The 17,822-nt window shown below is 39.3% G+C and overlaps 2 pseudogenes; both read right to left on the reverse strand.

Moving 5' to 3' along the window:
• The window catches only part of LOC115679886 (protein ACCELERATED CELL DEATH 6-like), a 94,161-nt pseudogene extending 84,634 nt beyond the window's left edge, over positions 1-9,527 (reverse strand).
• Positions 942-3,800, reverse strand: LOC115679789 (multiple organellar RNA editing factor 8, chloroplastic/mitochondrial-like; annotated as a pseudogene).
• Positions 9,528-17,822: the final 8,295 nt, after the last annotated feature.

Here is a 17,822-nt window from a genome sequence, read left to right on the forward strand (position 1 = left end):
CTCGACGATCCTCCGGAATATTTCGATGCTCAAACACTTCATTAACAAGTGTTAGCCAGTCAACAATTTCTTCAGGAGAATCATTACCTGAGAATTCCGGAATATCCTTTTTAACTTCTTTTTCCCACTCCGGTTCACAAATGTTTTGCTCGTGACGTCGATCATTCCTCCGATTGTGAAATGGTCGAACATTCTCCGAAGATGAAGAGTCACCATTAGAATCTTCGGTCTTGGAACGAGGTGGTGAATTGTTTCTTTCCACCCTCAGACGCTCAACTTCTCGCATCAACTCATTAATTTGTTGTTGCATATGTTGCTGCAAATTGTCAGCGAGCGTATGCACTTCATTCAGTGGGATGGTTCTGCCTCCATGACGTCTAGCTTGTCTTGGCGGCATGGTTCTCTCCTCCAAAGCTCTGATACCAAATGATGCAGCCTGGTGTAGGCTACTCGAACGTTAGGATCGGGAGAGTGACTTGCACACGTGGAACATGATGAACAGTAATTACAGTCCTGCTCAAGCTCGGGAAAATGGATGTAACTTCGTCGATACAAATCGGAATGACCTGATTCCAAAGCCAAATGAACAAAGACTTCTGGATTAACAATTTCTCTGTTTTGAGTTTTCTCAAATAAGCACTATATGAAGAGTGAAATCGGGGTGGAAGTGGACAGATGTAAAGGGACAGAACAGAGGAAAAGATAGAACTTCGTTGGTTGCTCTTCCAAGCCTCCAAGGAAGTGGATAGGGCACCGATTCTTCTAGATCGATGACTGCAACTCTTCAAGGATGCAGATTTGAAAATGTCCGACTCTTCAACGATGGAGTGAAAACTCTTCTAGATTTTCAGAGGTATGAACTCTTCAAAGTTCAAGATAATTGCTTGATGCAAAATTTTTATTAATCAAATTCGTCTGTCGAATACATAAAGTAGATGGTCTTTTATAGCCAAAGATAAACAAATGAAAAGACTCAAGCAAATGAAGAGACTAAAGAGCATTAAAGACCCTAAAAGGCATAAAACATTAAAGAACTTAGAAACTAGAAACTAGATAAATGCCCAACGTCTTCTTCATCATCCCAAAGTATCTTTTAGGCTTCCAATGTATAGGAAAAGACAAGGACTTTATTGTAGCATGGACTCGCGGATGAGACTCTTGGTCTTCGAATTGCGTCCCTTCGATATCTTCAAGACTGGTCGAGCGACTTGTCGAGCTCGGATGCGGGCTGATCTCCTTGGTCGAGTGAGCTCGTCTTCGATGCGGGCGGCATTATCAATCTGGCCTGCATCAGATAGTTTGGCATATTCCCAGCATCTCTTTGAGGCGTAGTATTGGACCATCCTTGATTCTGTGAAAAACTTCCCACGTTCTGAGCAGCCCCCATGTCTGGGAATGGCATTCCACCCATATTGTTGTAAGGCATCCCTCCCATATTGCTCTGAGGTGGCATCTCACCCATGTTATTTGACAGCGGTCCACCCATGTTGTTTTGGGGCAGCATTCCACCCATGTTGTTTTGCGGAGGCATCCCACCAAAATTGTTTGGTGGCATTCCACCTTGGTCACGCGGAGGCATCCCGCCGTAGTTGTTTGGGGGCATTCCACCTTGGTTGTGCAGAGGCATCCCGCCAAAGTTGCTTGGTGGGGCCATTCCACCGCCCATATTTGGTGGGGGCATGTTGCCTTGAGGTGGAGGGTTCTGCAACCCTTGGTTATGCATAGGTGGCATGTCCCGGCCTTGGAAATCTCTGCTCTGCATATTTTCCCTCCTCCTTTCAAAGTTACTCGATCTGTTGAAAATACAGGGTAGATAAATAATCGAGTTCCTCTTGTCAGCTGGAGTAATATTTCTCTCCCGACCTTCATGGTACTTGGGGTCATAAGGAACTGCTTGCCCGTTAATAAAAGGTTCACCTGACAAATGCGGAAAAAATACAACATGACATGGACAAGAGATCGTATGAAAGTGAGAGGCAAGAATTTCACTAAAGCTAGGTCTTGATTGAGCTGCTGCTGTGCAAAGGCAGATGATAATAATACCTACAGTAACCAAAGGACTGACATGGAAGGATTACCTGTCGTAAGACTAATTAGGCCTCATGCTGCTACAAAAACTCATGACTCGTTCATATAGTAACCATGAAGGAAAAACATGACATTTTTGTCCATTGCTAAGCCAAATTTGGCTAGATTTGCAGTCGGAACGAACTTTTCTCGTTCTAAACATGTTTACATTAAGCAAACTCATCTGATAAATAGTTAATAATTAACAATTCACGTCTTAATCACTATATTTAAATACTAATTAACACAACAAATGAGGTGCAATATTTATCCATACAATAGTCAAGTAAGTACAGTCGACAAAGGAAAAAAAACCGAAGCAGCAAAATTGCCTCATGAAGAATCAGTGAAATCAAAACTTTAGCAGTGGTTTTCATAAATGAGAGGATGTAATCCACAGGATGCAAATTCATCGCAGGATTAGAAGATCAAGCTTCCATACCCCCATAATCCTTATTCTTGTCATCAAGGTATGAATCAGGAAGAACCCATTGAACTCTAGGCAAATCTGTGTTACAAAACAGAACAAATTAGCAACACTTTCCAAAAAGAGAAGCAAAAGAAAACCAAGAAACTTTACCCTTGAGTTTGTGAGAAAGCTCTTCAGATACAAGGGCTCCAAATGCATAGTAGTGCCTTGTTGAAACTGAGTAGATCTTCATTCTGGCTTCTTCTTCACTGTAATAGCAAGTAACAAATGGTGGTTAGACAAAATAATAAATCAAAATAATCAATAACTACAGGCAAGGACTATCACTTCAAGTACCATTCGCACATAAATTAACACGCAAGAGAAACTTTTGCTTTTGTACCCGCCAAATACCATTCATAAGCATTCTCATAATTACTATCACACTAGCTATGATATTGTAATGAAGACCAATTTCAAGATGTGTTCACTTCACATGAAAGGGAAATATGTCACACCAGGCACTGAAAGAAAAAAAAATTAACAAACCCAATCATCCCTACATGTCAAAACCAATTTTAAATCAAAACACAGCATAATAGTCACAGCAAACCAAATACTAACCGGATTGAAAGTTTACTTAAACCAGAGCGCAATATATCTTTGTGTCATCCTATTTTTACACCTCGTTTGGAAGCAAGCATAGAAAATTCGCTCATTTCACCGTCCAGCATAGATAATTCTAAGCTGAAAAATGACTGATAAATCCAATCGGTCTCAACCAAACCTTGTTCATTTCATTGCCAACCATAGCAACACAAACAAACAAATTTCCACACAGAACACAATCCTGACAAACAGATATAAGACCACTATCTCAAACTCACCGACCTTCCAACAACCTGTGCAAGCGTCTTAATATAAGAATCGATGATGTCATCCCTAGTAGGATCGCCCTCCGGCTTCTCCATTACGACGAGCCAGTACTCAAAGTCGCAACCCAAGGGCCGCTTCCGCGAGTCGGGATTCGGATCGTCGAGCGACGAAGGAGCCGACCTCGACCTCGTCGCGAAGGAGCGGGCGGCGGGCGGAGGAGCCGCGGCGACTCGGAGGAGGGAGGAGGGAGGGGGGCGGCGGCGAGGCGCGGAGCCCGGAGCGGAGGAGAAGGGGAGGGATCGAGAGAGGAGGGAGGTGAGGGCTTGCCGAGGCTTGGCGAGGAGGAGTGAGCGGGTGTCGAGCCAAGTCGCCATGGCAAAAGGGGTTTTTGGATGCGCTCTAAAAACCCTGAGCTGGAGACGATGACTGACGGAGCGAGAGAAGCGATGATGATCGCAGGGGGCCTCTTCGAGGGATTTTATGTCGAGGAAACCGTAGATGCCCCCGAGTTATCGAGTAAATTGCACGAATGCCCCTGGGCTATCGGGGAAGGCACCAGCCCAAAAGCCCAAGATGAACAATTTGGGCCGGTGAAGTTTAGCCCACAATTCCAGGCACGATGTGAAGGACAATCATTTTATATGACTAAAATAAATTGGTCGACGCCAATGTTCCGTAGCAGATATGAGATTGGTAACGCTAGAGGGGCTGTTAGGGTCGATCGCCCCTTGCCTACATGAACAACATATTTTTTACTAGTACGGATATAACGACACGAGGTTGAAGGAGTTGACAATGCTTGTCGAGGCATTAATTTATTAAGAAAAACTTAAATTCAACGGCACTCGAACAAGATTAGCTCAAAGCTGCCATTGAGAGCCTTCGGCAAATCTTCTTCGCGGGCATGTTGGGCTTGTGTTTGGTGGTGGTGGCAGTGGCAGTGGCGGTGGTGATTCTCTTGTGGTCCCAGTTGCAGGGGTCGCAGGTGGATATGGCGGTTTCGCCACATTAGTTGAGATAACCCAAGACGGGACGACGACCCCGATGTTCGGAGATTATGGGTCGAGTGAGGAGACGGTGAGGAACGACGGAGATAGGAGAGAGGAAATGATGAAGCAGGTGAGACCAGTGAGATGGAGGAGGTAATGGATGCGGTGTTGGTGAAGAGGGAGGACGAGAGTTGCCAAAGCCATTGGCTTCTGATAGAAAGTGTGGTGTGCAAAGCTTGATATATTAGCTGTTTCTTTTATTTAATTATTTCTTTCTTTCTTTACAAGGTTGAGGTATTTGAAGAAAAGAGATGTGAAATGAAAGCAATTCAAAAGCTTGGAAATTTGGGTGCGGCTCTTGATTTTTGTATGCTTTCATCTATGAGTATATATATAGCTGATGTAGTTAGCAAGTGATACAATAAGCATGGATAAATAAAGTTTAGTGTTAGAAATCAATAAATAAAGTCTCAAGTTCCAATGGCGAGACACTTCGATATCCATACAAAGAAGGAGAGTCTTGTGAATAAAAGTCCAGTCAAAATTGGGCCTAATTATGTTGATTGAATCCATTTAGCCAATTTTAGGTAGAAATGCTGACGTGGATGCTAATCGTACTACGTGGCACTGCCAGCACTGACGCGGATAATTTTAAATAATATTTTTATTAATTTTCTAATTTTTTTAAAAAATTATTTTTTTTCCATTTCTCTTCTTTTCTTTGTTTGTTTTCTTCTTCTTCCTTCGCGATCGCCGGCGACCAGCCACAAGGGAGAGCCGACAAGGACCAACCTCGCCAGCCAGGCGAGGCTCGCCTCACAAGGGCGAGGTCCTCTTAGTGGTATTTGGTGAGGGTCAACCTCGCTGGCCTCGAGCGAGGCTCAGCCTCGCCATCTTCGGTCAAGCCTTATCAAATTCTCGTGTTATTTGCAGAGTCTCGTTGCCTCATAGAGCCTCGTGGCTCAACCAAAGTTGGCAAGGCCGACCCTTGCCAGTCTTTGGCGAGGGTGAGCCTCGCCGGCTCTCTCCTGTGGCTGGTTGCCAGCCATTGAGAATGTTAGCGATCGTGGAGGAAGAAAAGAAAAGAAACACAAAGAAAAGATGAGAAAAGAAAAAAAATTATAAAAATTAATAAAAAATTTGAAACAATAAAAAATATTATTAAAAATTGTTCACGTCCGCGTCGGCGGTGCCATGTAGGACAATCAGCATCCACTTCACGAATTCCGGCCAAAATTAGCCTGATGGACTCAATTGGAAAAACGTGAAAATGTTTAGGACTCAATTGATAAAATTGAAATGTTTAGAACTATATTGGCAAAGTTATAATAGGCTTAGGACTTTTTGAATAATTTTTCTTTTCATTCGAGGGGCAAAGACTTTTTTGTTTTTGGGGAAATAGTTGTATAAGACTTAGGGTGCGTATTATAACATTTATGTTTTCAGGAACATTTTCTGCTCAGAAATAGTTTGTTCTATTTATATTCCCTGAGCAAGTTTCAAAGCAAAAGAGTGTGTTTAGTAACTGCACAAAATTACTATTTCTGGAATAGAAAAAGAACAAAAATTGCATTGGATACGACCTTAAAAGTTTCTATTCCCAATTTTTTTTTCATTTAATTATAAAAATGTTAGTGGAGACTTAACAATTCATGTTTAGATAAAATTGGATTTCTGTAAGCACTTAACTGATCAAGGTATTTTAAGATGGCCTAAAAAAATCTAACGTAATAGTTAGTCAAAGATAAATGGCTAGAAATAACAATAGAAAGTTCCATTGGTTTATAACTCACAATATGAGAAGGTTGGTAGTAAATCTATGGGCATTACAATAAACAAGTGCATAGACCTTTTGAGCTTTAGGGCGCAGGGCATAAGATTTTGGGTGTAGGGTCTAGGGTTTGGGTGAGTTTAGGGTGTAGGGTGTACGGCGTAGGGTTTAGCGTTGAGATTTAAGGGTTTTAGGATTTAGGATTTAAGATTTAGATTATGCTGAGCTTGTTTCTCTAAAATGACCTTGTTTTTCTTTTTATTCCACAGAACAAAAAGATAGATTTTTTTTACTTCTTGTTTCTATTCCAAATCTATTCCCTGGCCACTGGTTTATTCCGGGGAATAGAAAAATTAACTGACGTTCACAGACATATTTATATTCTTTTTCTGTTCCGAAAAATAAAAGAACAGAAAAATAGAGAAACAGAAATATTATCAAACAAGCCCTTAGTAGCCGGTACAAGATTTCTTATCTTTGAGAAATAACTTGTATATGTCTATGAAAATAGACAAGGACACTGAAGATGTAGGTCCTCAAGACAACTTGTTCCTCAAGCCACAAAATAGGTAATAATGCCCTAAGTAGTTTAGGGACACCTAAGCTAAGGAAATCATTACCCTCGTTAAAAAGCTCAGAATGTATAGATTTTGTCTCCAGAAGACATCAAATCAAAATTCCAACGTTCTCATATAGAAATTAATGAATCTTTGAAATCTGGCAAAAACAGGCAATTTTGCATTGTTCAAAAAATCGGACTTGAAAACATAGTAAATGGACTCTGAAAATTATCAAATTTGAATATGTCATAAGCAAGACCTTAAAAAATATTTCCCATGAAGAACACGAGATCTGGATCTTTCTTTAAACACAACTTTTAGTAGCTCAAAGACAGATTAAAAACAGTTCACTGGAACAAAATCCTTACTTCTAAAAGTAAGCTCTTTCTAGAATCCAAATCATCTCCAAAAATTCTCAAATTTTTATATGTTATATAGAAAGAAGTTGTCAATAACTTTTATGAAGGAAATTTGTTAATAATCATTCTCGAAAAACTCGTGGAAAATCAAGAAGATGTAAAGGTTACAGAAATAGCAACACTGGACGGTTCAAACCCATTTAGAAAATGGCCTTTTGTACAAACCTAATCATCTTAGAAAAATATTAATTTAAATTATGTTATAGTTCAAGATGTTGGGAACAACTTTGATGAAAAAAGTTTCTTAAAATTCGGTTCACAAAAATAACAAAATGAAGAAGTGCAGATAACCTGAATCTGGGTTTTCCAGAACAAGAATAATAATTGAGTCAAAATGAGAAAATCACCGGATTTGATTCAACCAAACTCAATTCTAGCAAAATCAAGGATATAAGAAGATTGGAAGGCTTAGAAATAGTCTTATCTCCTTGCTCATAGGTACGAGTAGGGCACGTGTTGCGTTCAAGAACGATCCTTGATCCCTTGACAAACCGATCCATAGCCATTTCCCGGGGACTGAAATTGAGGATATTACATCAGTACTCAAATAAGTAATAATTTAATATTAATGACTACAAGTCTATAACCACGTTTCTTTCTCCTCGCCCCTCTCTCTTATAGTTGTCATTTTCCTTTACGGTTTCTTTTTCCTTTTCTACTATTCTCTTCGTCCTGTCTTTTTCCTTTTCTTATCAAATAACAACAGAATTTTTTTGTTGTCTTCATCCAAATATTCGGTCCAAATATCGCTTTTATTTGTGTTTTTATGTGAACTAGTTATCAAATAGCGCATTTGGCACATTATAACTAATACCACACATAATTCTGCGCACTTCCTTTGTTAATAAGAGATCAGACTTAATAGTTTTTTTAGGAAAGTTATGATGTAACACTGAGACTTTGCCCCCTTTAAATTTAATTGATGTTGGTGTGAAAGTTTGTTTTATTCAAATAATATTCAGGAACAAAAATGGGAACCAAATTTGAATGGCCAAATTTGTGTATAATGCATTTATAATAATATTCTTTTAATAAAAGGTCATAGCCGCACAGCCCCCATCTTCTTTGCAACCAGATAAACAAGTCATCACGTTTTTTTGGAATAATTTTGTAGTTAAAATCGGTCCGTCACATTTTCAAATTAATGGTACCGTCCTCTTCTCGTTTTCCTTCACTGTTTCCACTCGACACGACTTGCCTTTCATACAAAAGAAACGTAAGAAGAAAAAATTGGTTTTTATATTTTAATTGTCTGAAACTTGATGAGTAAGTCATCCGATGCTCTACAAAGTGTACTGAGGCCGGTTACGCTACTAACAATGAGAGTAGAGGACCGTCGCCCGCTCATTCTCCTTACTAAAGTGCTTGGTAGCTGATCTATCATGTTCTGATGTGAGATAATTTGTTCACTAAAAGAATTATATGGCCGGTTGCGAGCACCCAATGAGTATTCAACTACTTTAATAAGTGGGGTTTGGGATTTTAAGTGAATACCCGTAATGGGTTTGGGTAAGGGCAGAAAGTTGCTGCGCGTACTTGAAACGAGGTCAGTCTACACATGTATATCTGAGCGGGAAGCCTTGTATCCTCGATGGCTTGAGCGGGAAGCCTTGTATCCTCAATGGGCGGGAAGCCTTGTATCCTCGATGGCTTGAGCGGGAGCGAAAATAAAACCTCACGTATGGCGGGGTATCCGGAATCGACGGCCAAGTTCAGGGGAGACAGCTGACACGTGTTCTTCCAGTACACGGGCTCCAAATCTTCGTTCAACCGATGGCGCACAATTTCGATGTCACGACTAAACACGGCCACGTGCAAAGCGGTGTTTCCATGTTTGTTCTTCATCCTCAGGAACCGGTTCTTGTCCTCGACGTTGGGGAAGGTCTCTTGTCCGGCGACTCAACATCGCAGCAGCTGTAGATCTCTTTGCCCCAATCGCGACGTGGAGGGGGGTATCTCCCCATTCATTTTGGGCAGCTAGGAGATGGACAGGGACATAATCAAGCAGGAGCCTCAGGATGTCGTCCTTCCCGGCGACTGCTGCAACGTGGAGTAGTGAATTGTCGGATGCTCCCAGGCAATTGAAAATGGCAGACGGATCGAATTGATTGGCAAGCCTTTCGATTGCAGATATGAACTCTTCGACATGGGCGTTGAGGATGACACCCGCCAGACTTCGAGCAGCTGCAAGCACTTCCGCTGGATCTTGCTGCTCCGCGTTTCGTGGAGCCGCCAGTGCATTATTGATTCTCTCCCGTCGACGACTCCAGATTTCTTCTTCCTTCAGAGAATCCATTTCATCCTAACATTTCCTTGAGAGCTCCTCCTTCATCCTTCTTGACCTCCTCCTTGATCGAGTTGTTCATGCCAACGTCCTCCTCTACTATAGATAGCTTCGCGTCCATCGAGCCTGGGTTACGCAAGTAATGTTGTTATTGCAAGAGAACAGGGGTTGTACAAGGAGATGTTATATCATTGAAATATTAAATAATAGATTAATCTTTCATAATGGTTAATAGCGATCCTACTAAATTGCATATGCCATCAGAGCAAATAGTTCCGACTTTTAAATTGTTGCATAAGATTGCGGAAGCGTGAAGAAATACAAAGGGTATATGGACTTGCGTGATAGTTCAGCTGAGTGTACCTAATTTCAAATTTTAGGCCAAATCTAAACTCAAGTATGAAAATGAGTATTATTAGGGCATTTGTATCTCAAATTTTCAAAATAATTCACGGTGATCCTACAAAATTTTGCCGATTGATTAGAGTTAATATACACATATACATATATATATAGGAACACAATAATTTATATTCATGCATACATTGATCAAAAAGGTCCGTCATATCTAGGGGTGTTAAAACTAGGGGTGTGCAAAAGAACCGGAAACCGCCCGGGACCGCCCGAGACCTCCCAGAACCGGACCGGAATCGGTAGTTCCTAAAGGAATCATTTCGGTTCCCGGTTCCAATTTTTGGGAACCGGTGAGTACCAATCCGGTTTCCGGTTCCAGGCGTGGAACCGCCCGCCCGCTCACCCGGACCGGACCAGTAATATAGTAATAAATATAATATATTTATTTAATTTTTAATTTTTTTAAAAAAGAAAAATCCTAAATCTCTAAACTAAACCTAATTCACTCAACGTTCACAGTCTCGTATTGAGTCGAGAAACACCTTCTTTTGCTTTTGCCTCACGCTCACTCTCACTCTCTCTCTCTTCTCGGTTGATGCTCACCTCACCGTCTCCAACTCTCCATCTCCGTCTTTTCGTCTCCGTCCTTGGCTAGCGGAAACGGTTCCATGGACCCACCTAGGAACCGGACCGGACCGATGGTCCGGTTCTCGGGTGGGTCCATGGAACCAACGGACGGTTCCCGATTCCAATTTTTCGGAACTGATCCTTAGTAGGCGGCTCCCGGTTTTAGGGTGCGAACCGCCCACCCGGACCATGCTCATCCCTAGTTAAAATTGAACCGAAAACTGAATCGAAATCGAAACCGAAACCGAAATCGAAACCGAATTGAACCGAAAATTCGTGCATTTTCGGTTCAGTTTGGTTTCGGTTCGGATAATAAGCAAAAAAATTTGGTTAGTTGATAGTTCGGTTTGGTTCAGATCGGATTGGATCGGATCGGATCATATTTTGGTTTTGGAGTTGTCAATAAGCGCCCACCTTGTAGGGGTGTAAAAAATACCCAAATCGCCTCGACTAGACCCAAACCGACCCGACCCAAAAGTTCAAGGTATTTTCGGGTCGAGTCTCATTCATGTTCGGGTAGTGAGAGAAACAATGGATATCTCGACAATTCAATTTGGGTCGGATCGGGTACCCTAATGACCCGAAAATATATTAAATATAAATACTAAATAGGAAAGAAACCCTAAAAGCTCCCCTCCCTCAGCAGTCAGCTCCTCCCTCCTCCATCTCTTTTCTCATGTTCCTTAACAAGCTCTCCTTAGCCTCCGTCGCCGTCACCACCTTCACCTTCCTCTGAACCACCGCTTCCGCCACCCGCCACCACTACCCCAGATTCTCCTGCAACTCCGGCCGCCGCGAGTTCCTCCCCTCGACAAGAAAGAACAAGCGCCTCTGGTCCTCCCATGCCTTCTGCGGCCAAGTCCTCTCCCACCGGCACTTCTTCGACTCAATCCCCGATCTAAACCTCCTCTGCAACCACTCCAAGGTCCTCTACGTCTCCGCCGGAACCGGCCACGAGGTCACGGTGCTGTTTGAGTCGGGCGTTGGGAATACTCAATACACTTGAGGAGAATCCTCGCGATCATCACAATTGGCTGGTCGGCGATCTTATCCTAAAGAATAATATAGACAACTGAGTATCGAGTATCCAATGGAATAAAAAAAATGCACCTAAATAGTCAAATTCGTGAGTATTGAGTATTCAATGGAATCAAATTGCTCAGAACAATATAGACACTTGTGTACGAAACCTCATGACACATATAATCGGGAAAAAAAATTCGTGAGTATTGAGATATAAGTGTTTCTTTATTCATTTTCTTATTGACAGTGATGCCGTCCGACAATGGCCTAGTACAGAACTGCCAAAACTTTCGATTTCTAGTAAAAGATTTAAGCCTAAACAATGATTATAGTAAGTCTTTCTTTACTCATATGATGTTTATTTAGCTATGTAAAGAAGAGCAAACACAGCACAATATGAATGAATGAAATTATTTTATAGATTACTCTATCCTTCAGTAAGCAATTACGTATGTATAGAATCTGAGAGTTACGACGCTAAATTCCATAAACAAGGTAATCTGACACCTCTATTGTCCTAAAATAGTGAATAGAAAGCCAATGCAAGGATCTTATTTTGTACATTACCGGTGTAAAGTTAATTACACAACTAGATTTTGGACAATGACACGTGTAATTTTTAAAAAAAATCTTTAGCAAGTATAATCATTTTATAACAAGGTTAATATTTTCATTTTGAGATTGCTTATGTAAGAATAAGCAGCTTTAGATTTATTTTAGATTTAATTGGGTTTTTTTTCTATAGATATTTCTACGGCCAACGAGGCTTATATATAGTCAAAATACAATTCAGAGAGAGAGAGAGAGAGAGAATCAGACCGGTCTATGTTTCTTTGTAATTCATTGCACATCCACCAGTACCAAAGACACTGAGTATCTCACAATGATTTTGAATCGGATAGGGTTTCTTGGAAGTTAGAAAAACAAATAACGAAAGTATTTCTATGTCTCTTATTTAACTTCCGATTATATATCTTTACGTTTTAACTTTATGCCCAACCTGAACTTAAGTACAAAGTATTCACTTTTTCATATATACTTTGGTCAAAAAATCCGTCATATTATCTTTTGATAACTCACATGTTCACATCAACCATTAACTTTTTCATATATACTTTGACCAAAAAGTCCTTCATAATATTTTTTGATAACCCACTAATTTTGTGCGTTCACATTAAGCCATTCTCTTTTTCATTTATACTTTGACCAAAAAGTCCGTCTTGTTTGTCCCTTCCCTGTCGATTTTGACACGATACGACTCTCAACCAGCCCTATTTTGTCCTCTTTCTATTTTCCTGGCCCCAGTCCTCGTTCTTATGAAAAAGAAACAATTTTCGGGTCTTTCCTTCAAAACTTAAGCGATCAAATAAATAGAATCTGTATAAAGCTGGCAACCATAGTCTAAACTCGCCTTTTTATGTCGACGGAACACTTTCCGTCCAAAACTTTTGTACTTTTTAAACACACGGAACCAACATTTGTCATAAAAGGTTCTGGATCAAAAGCGTCTACATAAATCAAAGTCTTAAATTTGACCATATTGCGAGACTTATAAAATATTTCATGTGCTTTTCAGATAGTTAATCAACTCATGCAATCCCATTTATGCTGTCTATAGTAGGAAATTCTCATAATTTAGGAACACTTGTCCTTACCATGTACCTTTTTTTCTCAAATTTGAAAAATCATTCTCACTTTTGGTACTCGTATTGATTTTCATCCTTAACTTTTAAATAGAACAATTTGCCTACTCACTGTTGTGAATACATTTCCTCAGCATCAATTAGTGTTTTCGTCTTTTTGCTTATGGAATTGATATTTGTCTTGTCTTTCAACATTGGTCTTTCAACATTGGCCTCTTATTTTTCTAAATTCAGCCACAATGAAGACCCTCACTCTAAAAATCAACTGGCGCTGCTCATGACTAGCTGGCCTTGCCTGCCCCAGCCCTTCCTGCTACTGCCCCTCGTTACGGAGGAGCTACGGTTTCCAGAATTCTAGAGAGAGGTTTTGATTTTGGGTTAGGCAGAGGCATAAAAGGAGAGATGGTTTATGAATTTTTTTTTTCTTTTTCACTAAAACTGCACACGTTTTTACTACGCATTCAAAGGGAGAGTACATCATTATTTGCGATTTTTAGGGCATATACTATCTTATAAAAACCAAAGTAAAGATATGCATCGGGGGGTGGTAATATTTTCTCGTGGGTTATAATTTCCTTCAATGAAACCTTTCCTTTGAGGATTTTTGTTGGAAAAAAATGGAAAATTGACTCTAATAGTCCCTAAATTTTGGTACATTGTATGATGTCATCCTTGGACTTTTATTTCATTTAATATGGTCCTTGAACTATTTCTAAATGATATATTCCCCAAATTTCAATTTGTTCAATCTAATCCCCTAACTTTTCATGACAAATTCATATTAGCCCTTTCTAGTATTCATAATTATAATATTTCCCAAATTTTAGAATAACTTTTCATTTCAATCCTTCTTTCCTAAATCGACAAAAAATTATGACTCCGGGGCAACCCCGTAGACTTTTTGCAGGTTCTTTTAGCGCTTGAACCTGCCGTTCACTATTAGCAACTAACCGCTTAGATTTTAGCTTTGACAAAGTAAACTTCATGGCAAACACACTCAACGTCTTTATGGTGATGTATGTATACATGTCTGTATAACTATGCCATACTGCATCTACATGCGCACAACCCCATCTTCAATTTTTTTTTATTTATAAAATTATTAGCTTTGTCTTTTATAATCTTACTTAAAATGTCACAATTTAAGTGATTTGAACCCCAACCAGTCAAAATTCTGTATCGAGTAAACAATGGAATCAAAGTCGTCAGAATAATATAGTCAATTGTGTACTTTTCGCATAATTAACAAGTTAAGTAAACAGTAAGTCTTTCTTTATTCATTGTTTTAGCTGACTACAGCACAATTTGTCATTTTCAGTCACACCGTCTGACAGATGGCCAAACACTCAACTGCCAAAACTTTGGATTTCTAACAAAAGGTTAAGAGTCGATGTCACAAAAAATTTCAAATTATATCGAATTGTGTTGTCAAATACTCCAAATAATTTTTTACTAAGAAGACTGCTTGAAAATAGGGAGTATCAATTTTTGGAAGACCCATCGATAGGTCAAGTAGTTTTACATGCTCGGAAGGTATCAAATTTTGCGGGTCTATAGGGAGAAAAAATGTATGTGCTAATTGACTCGTAAATTTTCATTGATTAACGAGTCATATGACGATTCAATTCCTTTTATCACAAGAGACGTCATTTTTTTGTCATTCGCGATCAAGTAGGTGTATGCAATGGAGGTTTGTGGGGTTTGATTATTTGTGGCTTTTGCCCTTCAGTATACAATTACCTAAATTAATAGAATGACAACATTGAACATTTTCACATAGTTCAAAGACTAAATTGAACATGTACTAAAAGTTTAGGACCACATTGAATAAATTGAAAGTTTAGGGACCAAATTACACATTGGGATAAAGTTCAAGAACCGCATTGAACAAATTGTACCGAAAGGGCATTAGACTAGATCTAGCGTAACCAAGTCCCCGAACTTAAAATCTCTGGTTCGTAGGAATAAAATATATCTTCCTATGTTTTATTTAGATTTCTAATCGACCTACCACACATAGATTAGTGGCGACTCCAAGCATGAAAACTTTTGCATGTTAAAAACTTAAACCCTAAATTGCGAATTGGTAGGGCTTGGGAGGACCCGAGTTAGGCTTAGTCCTAATAATCCATTAGCCTGAGAAATTTTAGGTCGCGACAGTATCTAAGTGGTATTGCGAATTAGATAAAAATCTTCATTAATTCAAGTTTCGTATATTTTGTTGCCTAATTTGTGAAATTACAGTATTGTTTGAATCTTCGAATATTATTCATATCCATGAAATCCTCAGGTAGCATTTAAATTAGGAATTATTTCCTAATTTCACAACGTACATATGATCGACAGTCCGATTTCATGCCCGAAATATGACTCGCAATCGTGCCAAAAATCGTCAATCCGATCTCCCGCCCAAGATATGATTCGCGATTGTGTGGAAGATTGGCCAATCCGATCCTCATGCCCGAGATATGATTCGTCAATCTATTGTTTCTAAATTTAAATGGATATAGATAATATTTCTTGTGATTGGGTGTCGAGTTCATTCCATTGCTATTTTTTTCCGTCTTTTGTTTGAATTGAATTGATTGTCTTTCCATAAAAAAAATACAAAATGATTAGGAAATTGCATGTTTAGGATAAATTTTGATTATGTTTTTAGAATATATTAGATTATTTTCTTAGATATTATTATTACATGTTTAAATTAGGTTAATTATTTATTCCGAATTTAAATTAAAAATATATATAAAAAATATCACGTGCATGTCATATTAGAGTAGTTGCATATTAATTAATTCTCGTCATTAGAAATCTCACGTCTAGGTTCATTTGCGTGCCATATTAGAGATAGTGCATTTAATTGTTGTTAGAATTAGGACATTTAGGTAAATCGTATGTCGCATGTCATATTAGACTAGTAGCATGCATTGCATATAGTTTAACTTTCACTAAATCAGAGAAAACTCTAAAAAAATACATTGAGTGGAATTGTGTGTTAATTAGAAATCATATTAGGGTTGTCAATGTGATTTTCTAACTAGCATTGCAGGCGCTTTCGCTGCTTTGAGGTAAGCCTCTATCTTGCAATTTATTTATTCCTTCGCATTATTGAGTGTCATATTATTGGTTGCGCACCCGCATGACCACCTCGCATGTTAGTGGATAAGTTTAAAATCAATCCAAGCTACCTGCAAATATTTTTTTTTGAAATAAAAGAGAAAATGTACCGAAAGGGCATTAGAGTAATCTAGTATAACCAAGTCCCCAAATCCATAATCTCTGGTTCGTAGGAGTAAAGTAATTCTCCCGATACTTTACTTGGGTTTCTAATTGACCCACCAAAAAATAGATTAGTGGCGACTCCTGATTGAAATGATTTGCATGTTAAGAACTTAAACCCTAAGTAGCAAATTGGTAGGGCTTGGGAGAGCTCGAGCTAGGTTTAGGCTTAATAATCCATTAGTCGAACCCCTAGGTGGTGCACCGCGGGAGGTTTAGGTCGCGACACATGCATTTGCTATACTTGCTAAGAAAGTCCAAAAGGAGAATGGGCTTAAGATTTCATGCATTAGAAGTAATCGTGACTTTGAATCATTTTGAGATGAGTAGGGCATTTCGTACGATTTTTTCCATTCCTTACACATTTATACACCACAACAAAATGGTGTTGTTGAGAGTGAAAATAGGACCTTGCAAGAGATGGCCGGTATCTTGTTGGTGGAAAGCAAAATCCCTAAGCATTATGGGGCCGAGGATGTCGACACCTCAATAAGAACACTTGAGACCAAAGGGAGGAAGCGCAATGTTTCTTACAATTATGTACTTGGTTGTGCTTGCTATGTCCTTATAGAGTGCTAGTGATCACGAGGGAAGGTTTGACTCTACTCTTTTATGCGAAGAATATAGTGTATATAATGAAAGAACCAAAACGCTTGAAGAGTATATTCTTGTCGCCTTCGATGATACCTCAAGAAATCTAATCCCTGCTGAAGATCATGTCGTTGTAGAAGCAACTTCTGAAGAAGCAGAATCTGGAGAAACTGTTTTGGAAATGCGGACTATGTAGAAGCAGACTCTACAGAAGCAGGCTATCCTACTAGTTCTACAACAATTGCTTCTACAGCTACTGTTGTCAGAATAACGTCCTAGAAAATAAATGGTTTTCATTCTAATCAACCTAAGGAACTCTTACTTAGTGGGATTGGACTAAAGTTGGGAACACTTCCTCGTTCAGAAATAAATATAGACATGTTGCCTTTGTTCCTCGCATTGATCAAGTCGCAAATATGCATTTGTGTCTCAGATAGAGCCCAAAAAACAATCAAGGAAGATTTAGATGATGATGATTGGATCTATGGTTTGCAAGAAGAACTCAATCAATTTTGAGAGAAGCCAAATGTGGACTTTGGTTCCAATACCTGAAGATATATAGATAATTTGTAAGAAAGTGGGCTTTTTGAAACAAACTCGACCAAGATGTTAATGTGATTCGAAACAAAGTGAGGTTAGCGGCTCAAGGCTATTCATAAGGGGAAGGTATTGATTACGAAGGAATGCTCAAGAAGTTTGGTTTTGTAAGGGCGAAGTATGTTCCTACACCAATGATAACTTCTACTGAAGAGGACAAGGATGAAAACGGGGAATAAGTTGACTCTAAACTCTCTAAAAGCATGATAGGATCTCTACTCTATTAATTGCTTCTAGGCCAGACATTTTAATCAGTGTATGCGATGACCCTAAAGTTTGATATTTTACGGCAGTTATGCTATCCATCTCTTGAAATTTAGATTTTGTACATCC

This window comes from Syzygium oleosum, unplaced genomic scaffold (genome assembly GCF_021117445.2).
Source record: "Syzygium oleosum isolate NSW1041296 unplaced genomic scaffold, Sole_v2.1 Sole_v2.10, whole genome shotgun sequence".
In the NCBI taxonomy this organism is placed as follows: domain Eukaryota; kingdom Viridiplantae; phylum Streptophyta; class Magnoliopsida; order Myrtales; family Myrtaceae; genus Syzygium; species Syzygium oleosum.